The sequence below is a fragment of the Ceratotherium simum genome, chromosome 25, assembly GCF_057802395.1.
Source record: "Ceratotherium simum simum isolate JZ-2026a chromosome 25, ASM5780239v1, whole genome shotgun sequence".
In the NCBI taxonomy this organism is placed as follows: Eukaryota; Metazoa; Chordata; class Mammalia; order Perissodactyla; family Rhinocerotidae; genus Ceratotherium; species Ceratotherium simum.
Genome location: NC_141924.1, coordinates 16,842,420 through 16,857,777, shown reverse-complemented (window position 1 = coordinate 16,857,777; position 15,358 = coordinate 16,842,420). Strand labels below are relative to the sequence as shown.

The window sequence follows — 15,358 nt, the reverse complement described above, 5'->3', positions numbered from 1 at the left end:
CTGCCTGTGTTCACCTCCAGGTCTTTTCTGAATCCCCGTTAACCGGCTGCCACAGCAGTCTGGTCTGGTCTGACACCAGCTTCTCTTTATTTTATGGGAAAAGGAAGGAAAACTTTATCTTTATGACACAAAGACTAAGGAACTAGCACAGCACTGGCCGTTATGGTGACCACTAGCTGTGTGAGGCTGTTTACATCTCAATGAATTTAAATTAAATAAAACTACAGCTTCAGTTCCTTAGTACCATTCGCCTCATTTCACATGCTCAATAGCTACATGTGTCTAGTTGGTTCATGTATCGGACAGCGCAGACATAGGACATTTCCAACATCACAGAAACTTCTGTTGGCCAGCGCTGAACTAGAGACTCAAAGCAGATAATGTCCCCATTTTGGAAAAAAGAGCCCATGATAATCAGCACTCCCAAAGCAATAAGGTAAGGAGTAAGTGTAGAGACCAGGGACCAGCTCCCATGCTCCCATGTCTTGATCATCTTAGAGCTGAGTTTTTAAACAACCATTATCATCATCATCACCACCACTAAATTTTACCAAGTATTTCTGACATACTAAGCTCTTTTCTAGGTGCATTAGTCATTGAGTCCTCACAAGAATCTTGTGAGTGTAGTAGCACCGTCTTAGACTATTGCTATCTCTGTCTTCTCATGAGGAACTGCAGGCTCAGAGAGGTTGTGTAGCTTGCCCAGATTACCCAGCTAGTGTGGGGCAGAGCTGGGATGCAAAGGCAGGAAGCTTGAGTCCAGAGTTCACTGTTGACCATGTGCTGTGCCACAGGGATGGGAAGGATGTCAGACATAAGACAGAGGATTCCCTGGGAAGGTTAGAAGCCTGAAAATCTCCCACCAGGAACATTCTTTTCTTTTCCTTTTTTTTTTTTTTTTGGTGAGGAAGATTGGCCCTGAGCTAACATCCCTTGCCAATCTTCCTCTTTTTGCTGAGGAAGGTTGGCTCTGAGCTAACATCCGTGCCCATCTTCCTCTATTTTGTATACGGGATGCTGCCACAGCGTGGGTTGATGAGCGGTGCATAGGTCTGCACCCGGGATCCGAACCTGCAAACCCCAGGCCTTGCGAAGCAGAGTGCGTGAACTTAACAACTACACCACCAGGCCGGCCGCCAACATTCTTGCTTAAATATGCTTTCCCAGCCTCTTCCCTTTCCTTCTAGTATTTTCCTTGGCTTAGGCCTCAATAAATATTGCTAATATAAATGGAACAATGATAATCAAATCACTCCATCTGATGAGACAACAGTTGACCTCTGAGAAACATGTTGACTTCCTGAAATAATTTGCTGTCCACGTTAACATAGAACCTGCCTCTTAAACCTTCACCTCAGTGCTACTTGAACTTTTCATTATTTGATTTTTTAATTTTTGAATTATTTACTTTATTTATGATTGGAGTTTTGATCCGGTTGTTCATGCTTCGTTCGTTCATTCAGTGAGCATGCGTTGAGTGCCCCCTCTGAGCAAAGGAATACTGAGAGCACTAATGTTCGTTGAGTTCTTGTATGTGCCAGGCACCATTATAAGTGCTTTACATGAATTAACTCATTTGTCGCTCATGATAGCCCCGGGAGGTAGGTATTATTATTGTCATCCCCATTTTATAGATGAGGAAAGTGAGGCAGAGAGGACAAGTAACTTGCCCAAGGTCACAGGGCTCAGAGGGGGCCCCACGTGGATTCACACCCAGCATCCTGGCTCCAGAATTCACTCCCTTAACCATTACACTTGCTTGCTGTGTGTCAGGCCCAATGCTAGGGACAGGGAGACCCAGGGGACCTCAAGAGGCTCCTGCCCTGCACAGCTCATGTATCATCAAAGAAAGAAAATGCAAAAGGTCAGAAGGGAGGTGTAGATAGACTGCTAGAGAGGATCAAGGAAGGTGGTTTTTGAGTCAGACTTTGAAAGATGGGTGAGATCAGGCATTCGGGGTGGGAGGAAATCTCACTGTGTACCATAGGCCAGCTGAGTCAGACTGCAGGGGAGGCCAGGCTGACCTTCAGCTGGTCTGCAGAGGTGCAGCTGTTTGGCCCGTTGTTAAAATGCTGAAATGCTTCTCTGCGGGTTCGTAAAGAGCTGCTACCCAAGTGCTCCCCCATGTTCCACGTCCTGCAGCTTGGCATCTGGCCCCGCAGGGGGCCCTGTCTGCATCAAGACCACAGGAGTGAGGTGGTGCCTGGGCCCCACCAATAGTTCAATATTTAGAACATGACTGCTGAGTTGAAAGTGATGGGAGAAAATGCTTCCTGCAGGTGTTTTTGGGCCTTTGTTCCTTCAACGGTGGGGTCAGGGTGAAGGTCTGGACCAAGGGAGAAGCATAAGTGAGATGCGAACGCCTGCTCGTCCTTCGAGACGCAGCTGCAGCCTCCCTCTGCTGCGAGACCATCGCTGTTCCCCACTGCGTTCTCCACGAAGCCCTCCGTGAATAGTTACAACAACTCTTGAGTGCCGACCTGTGCCAGGCCCTGCGAGGAGCACTCTTTCAGATCACCCCACTTGAACTACACAGTCACCCTCTGAGATGCTGTAATGCTGCCTGTTTTACAGATGAGGAGAGGGAGGCTCGGAGAAGTTCAAGGACTTGCCCAGGGTCACACAGCTAAGCTAGTCAGTGGCTGGGCTGGAGGTTGAGCCCAAGCACTGATTCCAGAGCCGGTGTCCTCTTGACCGCCTCTCGTGTGGCCCCCGTCGATGGCTCTGGCATCATTTGCTTCCATATCTGTCTCTGCCGCCAGACTTTGAGCTCCTCACACCAGGACTGGGCTTTGATTGTCTCTTGCTCTCGCTGGCAGCCAGCCAGGGCTGGGCACAGAGTGGATGGGGGATAGAAAGATCAGTCTAAGTGCCTGGCAGCAGGAGATGGAGCAGGGAATGATGGAGGGACCAGTTAGAAAGTTCCGGCAAGAGTCCCAAAGAGAGATGACAAGCGCATGGCTTGACCGAGTGCCATCCTCTGTGTCCCCCAGTGAGAGATGTCGCCAGCTGGCCTCCTCCCTTTGCTGAATGGTCCCGAGGGAAGCTACAATAGCCTCCTTGGATTTCTGGTTCTTTCTCATTTGCCTGGAACTGGCAGCCCTCTGCATGCCCTGTGTCTGGAGCCTCGGGCACTGTACATCAATGTTCTGAATACACAGAAAAAAATTTTTAAAAGAACATTAGCGAAAATTAGCCCTTGAAGCTGCCCAGTGCAAACTGAGGGCCAGCCCAGTGTGGCAAGGGCCAGCGGGAGCCCTGGGTGCCCGGGAGCAGAAAGGCCTGCAGAGAGTGAGCCCTCTCCGTGCTCAGCCCGCTTTCAAACCATCTGCCCCCGTGCCAGGTTTTCACTCTTTTTCATCTTTTCAGAAATAGTGATATTGACAGCTGCCAGCACGTGGCTCGGTTTCACATGGTATGGAAGATAGCCCAGGCAGTAAATCTGTGCCCAGGAGACACAGCATCTGAGTTGATTTTGCATTCTTCAAAGTCTGACTTCGCCAATGAAGCCTACACATATCTCCATGTATTCGAGTCTACAGATTTCCTGGGTGTTTATTGATTTAATCACATTTTCCCCCTCCTTCCATTTTGCTCTCCTCCTGGACTACATCTGTTTACAACTACAATACCAGGTGCTATAAATTCAAATTTTTATATTATAATATTTTTTTTACTGAAAAGTTATATATGCTAATTTTTTTAATTTTTGAAAATACAAAAAAATGTAAGAAAGAAAATTAAAATTATCTACAGTTCTGCCACCCAGGGGTAGCCAAAATGATTATTTAGTATATTTTCTTGTCTTTTTTTTTAATACAAATAGTGAGGCTTTTTAAAATAGTTGTACCATGTATATATAATTTTATACCTTTTTTTATTTCACTTAATAGTATGCCATAAGCAGTTTTCCTGCTACTACTACAGAACATGCATAAACATCATTTTTAATGACTGCAAAATATTCCACCTTGTGAATGCACCGTAATTTGCCTGACGGTTCCCAGGTAGCTGGCCATTTGGGTTGTTTCCAATTTGTGAATTGCTGTTTCTTTAAAACTGCCCACAGTAGTGTGACTAAAACACTCATGTGGAGGGAACAGATATAAAAAGAGTAGTCTTTCTAGACTAGAGCCCTGAGGGGTTAATTCGTGAGGCCTCTGATGGCCTGTGTGAGCGAGAAATTTCAGAAGAGGGGGAGTCCTGGGAGGCAGGCTTACCCAGCATCCCATGCTGTTGCTTCTTCCAGAAAGAAATGCCTTGTGGGAAACATAGAGGAGTGGTACCCACCTGGTCTCCAGCCACAGTCATTATCAAAATCTCTTGGAGTGAGACTTCATGGTTTCCAGGGGTCTTCCACACATACGATCTCCCTGGATTCTGGAAGTAGGAAGACCAGCCAGGGTTGTTTTTCACAACTTACGAGACTGACCGTAGATGTCGTGAGATTTGCCCCAAGTCACGCAGTGAGTGGCCAGATTAAAACCAGAGGGCTGCTCTGGGGATCCCAGGAAATCCCCACCCTCCTTCCTGTATTGCTTCTAGAATGGAGAAGAACATGACAGCACCATCAGAAAGCTAGTTTTGAGCTTGTACTGTGGACAAAGTTCATTGCATATGTACTTAGCCGTGTCTATAGGTTAGGAAGTCTCCACGATTCCAGGAACTGTTTCTTTGTGAGTTTGGTGGTTGTGTTTGTTTATAATTCTGGATTTCAAAATTTTTGCTCTGTTTTATGTTTTTCCCTATAAAGAAACATCGCCAGTGAAGGCTTCCCCAGTTCTTTCATATTGGCCTGAGGAATTCCATCCAGATTCAGCGAGTCGGGTTCAGGCCTGCCCAGGAATGTAGGCCGAATGTGTTGGTGAAAGAGGGTGGATATTTTCCCAGGCTTCCGTTCTCCCTGAGAAGTTCAGACTCCAAGGCTGGAGTGAGCCCTTTGGACAGTCTGTTGTCACACTGCTCTCTGTTAATTCCTTACACAGAATCCCACCCCTCACACAGCCACGCCCCAGGCCCTATGGCAGCAGGCTGTGGAAAGAACATTTTTGTGAAGAAAAAAGGAAACCAGTAAATAGGCAAAACCAAGGACCGATTTGTTGACCACAAAAACACTGACACAGGTCCACGGCCTCCAAAATCCTTTCCTGGAGGCAGTGCCCCTCTTCAGACCACACAACACTTTATAAGAGCATCTCACAAGGCACTTTTCATGGTCAGCCTTGCACTGTGGTCGTCTGCCCTTCCTTCCTTCCTTCCTTTCTTCCTTCCTTCCTTCCTTCCTTGAGGGCCACTTTATGCTCCAATCCACCAATCAAAAGTCATGATCAATCGAACAAGCATACAAAGATGATTAAGGGAAGTCAAACAGACTTATTGCAATAGGAGCTGCCCTAGAAAATCAAGTGTGTGTGGCCATACTAAGTTCCCTTGCTAGACTGAACACCAGGGTCCAGGCTTTAAACCCTTGTGTCCTCCACAAAACTCAGCACAGACCCTTGCTCCAAGGAGATAGTCAATAAACCAGGAACCAGTTAAATGATCAACCTGCTCCATAAATAGCCCTCCCCGTTCATGCGTTTACTATCTCTCAGGTTCATCTTCCACATTGTCTCCTATCCGCTTATCCCTTCAGCTACTCCAGTCCACACAGAGTCCCCCACACTTGCTCTGCATTTCCTCATCTGATTTCCTCTGCCTGGATTCTTCTTCTGAGCCCTTCTCTCTTGCCCTTCCAGGCTCAGGACAGTGTTTCCCAACATACTCCCACTCCCTTCAACCCCAGCTGATTTTGATTCGTTCTAAGACTCTGTGCATTCCTTTATCATAAAGCTTTTCAGGTAGCTTCTTTTCTTGTGTTTTTCACATTAGACCATGAGTTCATTGAGGGGCTGGGACTATTGCAGTATCACCAAGTGTAGAAGCTGGTACATAGCAGGCACTCATTTATCCAACAAATATTTATAGAGCACTCATCATATGCCAGGCAAAATACCTGTCTTCATGGCAACAGGCAAGGAACAAATGTGTAAATAACAAAATACCAGGCACAGGTAAGTGACATAAAGAGAAATAAAACTGGGAATTCAAACCAGGTACAAATGATGAGAGGTGCTATTTTAGCTAGGGTGGTCAGGGAAGGTTTCTCTAAGGAAGGAGCATTTGAGCAGAGACCTAAAGGAAGGGAGGCAGTAAGTCATGTGGCTATCTGAGGGAAGATCTTGCCAGGCAGAGAGAACAGTAATTGCAAAGGCCCTGGGACAGGAGCATCCTTAGCACATGCAAGGAACAGCAAGGCCACTGAGGCTGGAACAGAATGAGTGAGTGGCGAGAGTGTTAGGAAATGAAATCCAAGGTGGGCAGGGTCAGATCTTGCAGAGCCTTTGGGGCATGTGGAGGAGTGTGGTTTCCGTTCCAGGTGTAACGAGCAGCTCACTAAATGTCTGTTAAGTAGAATTACTTGAGTTGAGTTGAACTGAAGCAAATTGGGTTTCACTGAACTGCACAGAATTGGGTCTCATCTTAGTATGGACTGCATAGAATTTTTGAACCATGGACTATCCCAGTCTGCCCTTATTACCTACAAATGGGAAAGCACTATGCACAGTCCCATTTAGCAATTGAAAAGCCTGTTAGTGTGAGAGTTTTCCCGTTCTGGAAATAGCACAGCCTTCCAGGTTCTTCCAAAAGCTTTGTGGCCAGTGACACCTTTACCAGCCCCCCACTCACACCAGTTTCGTTGTGGTGGCAGATCAGGTACAGGAAGTATCTAAACTCAAGAGGAATGTGGTCCTGATGCTGGCCCATCATTTCTGACTCTCACAGAGTCTGAGGTCTTTGAGGGTCACTGGGGTTTATTCTGGGCCCATGGCCAGGGTCCTGGACCTTACTTTTCACATAGTTTTCACCCAAGCCTGGTTCTCACTGAATCTTAATTATGTGGATTCCTACCCTTAATATAACTGAAAATAAACCACACTTGGCTATTTTTATCGTTTTACTTTGTCTTTATAAAACCATTCCAGTGAACCATCACCCAGAGTCAAGTGGGAAACCCACCAGAATTGAAGCTAAGCAAATTCATAGGATCAATCGTACGTTCATTGATTCATTTAACAAAAATTCATTCATTCACTCCAAGAATGTTGAATGAGGACCTACAAGGTACCAGGCACTACACTAAGTGCTGGGGATACCACAGAGCACAGGATAAGGCCCTGCCCTCATGAAGCTGATGATCTCGTAGAGACCGAACAAACCAGGACGCTAATACAAAATGTCATCTTGAGTAGTGGCAAGTGCTGCTATGTGCAAGTTTAGGGGATACAAAGATGAATAATTCATGCCCCCAAAGTGTGGTTCGGGTGGTGATAAAGACGTAAATTATATCAATAATATAAGCGGCATTATGGAATTATGTACAAAATGCTATGGAGGTGGAGGGAACCAGTGACTAACTGTGTTGTGGGTATGCGGGGTTTTGGGGGAATACTTCCTAGAGGAGGTGACATTCGATCAGTGCCTTAAAAGAGAAGTAGGACTTAACTGCATGGAGAGGGTAGAAAGGGAGAGGACACGACAGCAGGAGCAAAGGCAGGGAGATGCGAGCAAATGTGTGTTCCAGAAATGGCTGGTCATTTGGTGTGGCTGGAGCACATCGGTGCTGGACAGGCATAGGATGGGAGCATGAGAGAGTGGAAACGTTCGTGGGCCGAGGCTAGTTAATAAATGGGCAGGCCAAGGAATTTATCCTTTTACCAGATGACCAGATTTACACGTTAGCACATTCATCCTGGCAGCAATGTGAAAGGATTGGAGAGCAAAACTAGAATCAGGAAACTATTATGAAAATAATGCAATGATCCAATCCTAAAAAGTCTATATAGAAGTGGCCAGTCAGTTAAACTTGGAGTGTTGGACTCTTAGGGTGGGGAGGGACTCTAAAGGTCGTCTAGTCCAACCATCCACTGGATGTTTGCGTCTCCTTCCTAAGGTCCTTCCCAAGGGATGGTCCAGCCAAGGCACCAGCCCTCGAGGCTTCCTTCCCACCCAGCTTCAGAGAGCCGAGATCCTCTGAGGTCTTACCTATGTGGAGCTGAGACCTCTCTGGAGCTACCACCACTACTCCTTCTTTTGCTCCTTGGGGCTTCCAGGACCAGTCCAATTCCTAATTCAGATGCAACTTTTCACAGTTTAAAACCAGCTATAGGGCCGGCCCCGTGGCTTAGCGGTTAAGTGCGTGCGCTCCGCTACTGGCGGCCCGGGTTCGGATCCCCGGCGCGCACTGACGCACCACTTGTCCAGCCATGCTGAGGCCGCGTCCCACATACAGCAACTAGAAGGATGTGCATGACATACAACTATCTCCTGGGGCTTTGGGGGAAAAATAAATAAATAAAATTATAAAACCAGCTATAATTCAGCAAGCACCTTCTGTGTGCCAGGCAAGCCTGCTGGGCACATAATCCCCATTTCCAGATTGGAACCTGGGCTCATTGGCCGTGTGACCTGCTGAGATCTGGTCACTGACCCAATTAACTGGCAGCACCAGGATTAAAACCCAAAGCGGTCTGATTCTAGAGCCCTGGACCCTTGGAAATAGCTATCAATTTAACTTGACACACATTTATTTAGCACGTACCCTCATGAAAGCTCCTGCCCTGGGTATCATAGGAGGTGAATAATGGTTAATGAGTTCCAGGGCTCCTCATCCCAGTGATTCGGACAGTGGAGTCGACACCCAAGCATCATGATAATGTGTACTTGGCTTTGGCCTGCAGCCTGGCTGTCCCAGAAGAGGAGAGTGATTTATGTTTGGCCCATTGTATAGGCCTGGTTCCTGCTGGTAGCACTGGGGCAAGCCCAATTCAGGAGCTACCCCAAGGAGTCTGTGCCTGGGAAAGAAGGTCTGTATCCCGGGAGGATACAGGAGGAGGATATACCTAGAAAGGTGGAAGGTGTGAGACCAGTGTATATAATCAGATGGTATGTATAATCAGATTTCAGTAAAGCGAAGTTTCAACCTGGATGCGTCCCAGTGATGAGCAGAGAGGAATAGAGCAAGACTGAGAGGCTGGAAAGCTGGAAGCAGAATGAGAACAGTAAGGAACTGCTGGGAAAAGCCATCCAGAACCAAGCCTGTGCACTGAGCGTGTATGCAGGAGCTCCCCCTTCAGGCAGGTTGTGGTATTGCTACAGTTGTGGCTGGAGGACTTACAGGAAATGGACAGGACTGACAAAATGAGGTTTTTGTTAGCAGATTTACCTTCCCAGTTGTGTTTTTCTTAATCTGATCTTTAAATTGGTAACAACTTAGACTGGATGTGTTAGATGACTGATGTACGTGAAGATGCCTGAATGTAAATCTTCCATGTAATCGTACTTCTTCGCCTATTACCCCTTGTATCCTCTCAGTGGCCCTGTGAGGAAGGACCAGTGGGCATTATCCTCGCTCTTCAGATGAGAGAGGGATCTAAGGGTTAGGTGGACATCTTTGTCTCGTCCGCTCACCATGCACCCAGCTTCCATTCAGCACCAGCGCCCACACCCCAGCTGAATCTGGACACCCTTGCCAGCCCACAGATGGAGATCCCTCCATCTCAGAGAAATCCTTCTCCTGACCTGCCCAGGCTCATCCCTGGATGAGAGTGGCTTTGGTTCCTCTGTTGGTAATTACTCTGCCTACCCTGGGGCTGGCCCCAGAACTCAACCCCTTCGCTAGCTGGTTGAGAGAGAGAAACTATAAGAACTCTCCTGAGAGGATTGAACACGTTGTGGTGGGTGGGGAGGGGACACGTCTAGTCCCCTTCCATCTTGCCAGATAATCAGCCCTGACTATTTTGTGCAGAAGGAGAGGGTCTCCCTGGAGTACTGACCTGTACAAGGAGGCTTTTCCTAGAAAGCACCAAAGTCCAGCTTAATAAATAGCCCTTTTGGATTCTTTTTTATTAAAATCACAAGCTTCCTTCCTGGTTTCTGTCATCTCTCACTTCCAGACTCAGCAAAATGTAAAATTGGTAACATTTAGTCCGAGAATTGCACATATGTTCTCTTCTCATGCGTGTGGAGATCCCGTAAATCTGCTAAATGGCCAAATGGTTGTTTTGTGTAGGCACCAAAACTGCCTCTTTTCCTCCTTGATTTTTAAGGCTCTCTGGGGATTTCTCTTTTCTTTCCTTCGTTTCTCCATGTTGCTTTTTTATTTTTATTTTTCCTGGGAAATCCTATCCCCTGCCTTTTCAAAGGACCCCCTCCCCTCATTCTACATAGTGACAGTCTCTTTTTTTTTTATTATCCTAGTTAGTCTTGGGCCTTTCCTGCAATCTGAGACTGATGATGTTTCTCTGTTCAACACTTATAACCAATCTAACTCTGAAAAGGATTTGAGCTAGACTCACAGTATGAATTAGATACAAAAGAACCACAAAACAAGGGTAACAATACAAAAAAAACATGTTGTTAACACTAAGGAAGACCACTGTACCAGAAAATCTCTCCTAAGGTTTGTTACTGCGATTGAGCACAAAATTTAGCTTTGAGTTTCCTAACCTCCAAGGCAAACAGGGAAACATGCATTATAAAGCTCTCATCATTTAGTTTAAACACACACACGACATAATCTTTACAAAAAACTGTTCACAAAAGGATCTTTTCTGACTTGAGCAAGTTCAATCCAGGGCTGATATTCCTAGAGCTGTCTGGTGATCTGAATCACCTGTGGAGCTTTTAAAAACAAACTATAACAGAGTCTAGGGGTACGTCTCAGGAAGTCACTGGAGTATGCCGGGAACAGTCAGGGTCTTTTTGAGTCACATGATCACATTTATAAACAGTAGCATTCATTATATAAAAATGCCCGGGGGGAGTGGGGAGGGGGTACAGGAATCATGACCTTTTCCTACCTAAGGGGATCTTAGAGTTCATATGGCCCAGTGTTCTCACTTCACTGATGAACTGAGGCTTCTCAGTGTTCACTGACTCAGTCAGTGCCACACTGGTCTTTGGAGCAGCAACATAATAATGACTAAGCACGTGGACTGTGGATTCTGGCAGACTTGGGATCAAACCCCAGCTCTGCCCCAGTGTCTGTGGTATCCTATATAAATTACTGAATCTTGCTAAGCCTCAGTTGCTTACCTGTAAAATGGGATGATAATAATAATTCCCTTCCAAGGTCATTTTTATAATTAAAGGAAATAATATACATTTAAGCTTTTTGCACAGAACCTGAAACATCATAAGCACTCAAGAAATGGTAGATGCTATAAAATCCTGATAATGGTGATGATGATGCAGATCGTGATGATGGAAAAATTAAGTCAAAAATTCCAGTTGCCTCATATCTCCTGCAGCCCTCTTTCTACTACCCCGTTCTACCAGGATTCCCATCTGAAATTATACTGACCTGAAGGACATCCCTTAGAACTGCGCTGTCCAATAGGGTAGCTGCTAACCATATGTGGCTTTTTCAAGTTCAATTCATTAAAATTGAATATAATTAGAAGTTGAGCTCCTCAGCGGCACTAGCCACATTCTAAGTGCTCAGTAGGCACATGTGGTTTGTGGCTCTTGCATTGGACAGAAAAGATATAGAATATTCCCGTCATAGCTGAAAGTTCTGTTGGAAGCTGCCTTTATGGCTTTTTCTCCCCTTAACTTCATTATGTCAGTATTTTTATTCTTTATTTATTTATTTCAAAAGATCATACTATTAAGCTAGAAAAAAAGGTTCTGTGATCTCTGAAGTGTACTGGTGAGGACTCTTGAGGCCCACAGAGCCTTCTGCAAACATGCTTCTGACTCAAAGCATGAGTCATTGCACGGCAGCCCAAGAGACCCAGGAGTCAGCTGCCTTAAGTCTGTGTTTTGATAAGTACGGTTCTGATTGATCAGGGCTGGAGTATGAATTTAATCCATCGTGTCCTACTGTCAAATGCAGGGTAATGTGTGTTCAAAGGGTTTATTACAAGAGAACTAGAATATCATTTTCTCAAAGCCACAGCCCAGTGGCAAAGACACCAAGGACAGCAGAGGGGGAAGCTCTAGAGCACGCTCAGCCTCTCCTTTTTTGGACGGAAAAAAGAGATTCTGCACCATGTTTTGAAATTGATCTGTTAATGGAATATTATTCAGCCGTGAGAAAGAGGGAAATCCTGCCATTTGCAACAACACGGATGTACCTTGAGGGCATTATGCTAAGGGAAATAAGTCAGACAGAGAAAGACAAATGCTGTGTCATCTCACTTATATGGAATCTAAAAAAGCTGAACTCATAGAAAAGAATAGATTGGTGGTTACCAGGGGCTGGAGAGTGGGGGAAATGGGGGGATGTCATTCAAAGGGTACAAACTTCCAGCTATAAGATGAATAAGTTCTGGGGATCTAATGTACAACATGGTGACTATAGTTAACAATACTGTATTATATACTTGAAAGTTGTTAAGAAAGTAAATCTTAAATGTTCTTTTTTTTTTTTTTTTAAGATTTTATTTATTTATTTTTCCCCCAAAGCCCCAGTAGATAGTTGTCTGTCATAGCTGCACATCCTTCTAGTTGCTGTATGTGGGACGCAGCCTCAGCATGGCCGGAGGAGCGGTGCGTCGGTTCACACCCGGGATCCGAACCCGGGCCGCTGGCAGCCGAGCGCACGCACTTAACCGTTAAGCCACGGGGCCGGCCCATCTTAAATGTTCTTACCACAAAAAAGAAATAGTAATTATGTGAGGTGATGAAAGTGTAACTAACCCTACTGCGGTAATCATTTTGCAGTATATATAAGTGTATCAGATCATCACACTGAACACCTTATCCTTACACAATGTTATGTCCATTATACCTCACTAAAGCTGGAATAAAATAGCTAAAATAAAATAAAAATGATCTGTTAATTTTAAAGTTTCTCCTTGCAAGAGAACTTTTGCAAGGATAAAGACTTTGAGATATGTTTCTGATTCCAAGAGCATCTGTATTGTTATTTTTATTGGTTGGGTTAATTATGATAAATGCAAAGCCATTGTCAGTAAATTTTCACAAGGTTGATGTGCAAACTCAACTTCCTGTGACATAGTTTATAGCTTTAAATGAACAACAATTCATTGTAGCAAATATTTTAATAAATGTAGTTTCTAGGAACAAATATAGTCTCAAGGTTACAGGTTCACAGTCTTTAGAAGATAACTGTTAAAAGGAAAGGTTTTTGTCTTTTTTTGGTAAACAGAAAGAAACTCAAATCCATGGTGACACAATAAAGGAAAAATAGATATTTGACTTAAATGTTATAGGAACTGAGAGGAGTGTCACTTAGAATTAGATTTGGTTATGAGAGACAAAAATCCTAAATAGCAGGTATTTAAAAAAGATAGTTTATTTCTCATATAAACAAAGTCTGGAAGTAAGAATCTAGGGCAGGTATGGCTACTTAAGCAATTGTCAGAAATCCAGATCCTCCTTCTATCTGTTTGCTCTGCCATCATCAGCATATGACTTTCACCTCATTGTCCAATTTGGCTGCTTGAGTGCCAGCCATTGTGTCTACATTCTTGCCAGCAGAATGGAAGAAGACCAGAGAAAGTCAGGCCTCCTCCCTTTAGAGAACTTCCTAGAAGTCTAACAAGAAACTTCTGTTTATATCATTGTAAGAACCAGTCTCCTAGCTGCAAGGGAGGCTGAAAAATGTATGCTAGGTAGTCATGAGCCCAGCTAAAGATTGGGGGTTTTATTACTAAGGAAGTAGAGGAGAACACATGAGGGACACCCAGCAGTCTCCGCCAGAGTATAAAAATATTCTCCATTAACTTTCTAAACAAATGGTTATGGGGAACCCATTGTTTTGCATTCTCAGAGGTATTTTTGTCAATCTATTCATAATGTTTCTTTTCAAATACTTTTCAAGATTTTGTGTTTTTCAACTGCAATTCTGAGGAAAAATTAAAGTTTTAGGAGTTTATAGTTTTATTCCAGAAGTTACAAGGCCCTGCATCGTCCTTCCCTCTCTCTATCCAGTGTTATCTCCTACCAACCCGCCTCCATGTCAGCTCCAATCACACCAAGCTGAGTTCCTCCAAAGCACTCTGCCCCAGCCTGCCTCTGGGCCTTTGCACATGCTGTAGCCTCTGCCTGGAAATGACAGGATGCATGGCTACTAGCCCTGGCTCTGGGTCCAGCTGCCTGCATGTGTATCCCAGTACTGCTGCTTATAACTCTGTACCCTTAGGCAAGTTACATAACTTCACTGTGCTCCGTTTCATTATCTGTAGAATGAAGATAATAATAGTACCTACTTTATGGTTCTTGTCATTATCAAATGAGCCAATGAAAGAAAAACGCTCAGCACCATGCCTGGCATTTAGGAGCCCTCAATAATAGCTAACTTTTTTGAGCATTTACTATGTGCTAAGCACCTTGCAGATATTCTCTCACTTAATCTTCACAACAACCCTGTTGGGTGACCTTACTACTTCTCCTGTTTTACATATGAGGAAACTGAGGCACAGAGCAGTTAGGTAAATTGCCCATGGTCCCACAGCTAGGAGGTGATGGAGCCTGGACTCAAATGTAGGGCCTTCTGTCTCTGGGGTGCATGCCCTTTCCAGCGCATCAGCACCAGATCTGAAGGTGCGCTGAGTTTCCTTTGTAAGGCCGTGTGCTGCCTTGTGCAGACTTTTATGAGAATCCTTTTGGAGGCAGGGGCAGGCCCAGATGACCCCTGAAAGCCCATCCCTGGCCTTTGCCTCTTGGCCTTGACCTTTTAGACTTCCCGAGCCACTGCTCCCAGGATACGAAGCTGTGCGGCCTCTGCCACCTCCCGGATGTCTATCTTTTGTGCCCAAGGCTGCAGGGAAGGTTCTGCAGCAGCCCCGAACAGAGCCTGTGGCTTCCCCACTTCTGCAGCCACAGCTCCCCTCCCAGGGCCATTTATATCCTAGGCCCCATCATCATTCCACCCACTTGAGATCAGCTTCCCACCACAGAGGCCTCTGTGCCCCTCAGCCAGGCCCGTCTGTGGTGCAGCCAGCAGCCTAGGCAGGAGAAGGGCGGGCTGCTCTGCTGATCCCTGCATCATGTATGAGGAAGGACCTCGGGCCTGCCAAGCATCCTGCAGCTCAGAGCTGGCATTCTCTAGACCTGAGGCTCTCAGCCTTTGATGGGCATCAGAAACCCCTGCAGAACAGAGTAGATGCAGATGCCAAGTGTAGTGGGCTGAATAATGGCCCCCCAAAATATCAGGTCCTAATCCCTGCAACCTATAAATGTTATTTTATAAAGAAAAAATGTCTTTGCAGATCTTGGTTAAGGATCTTGACTGGGGAGATTATGCCAGATTATCTGGGTGGGCCATAAATCCAGTCACATGTCCTTA

At 45.3% G+C, this 15,358-nt stretch overlaps 1 protein-coding gene across 2 annotated transcripts in view; it reads left to right on the top strand.

Annotated features, from left to right (window-relative positions):
- ABTB3 (ankyrin repeat and BTB domain containing 3) overlaps positions 1 to 15,358 on the top strand; it is a 302,523-nt gene that overhangs the window by 204,892 nt on the left and 82,273 nt on the right. The gene's annotated exons all lie outside the window — the stretch shown is intronic.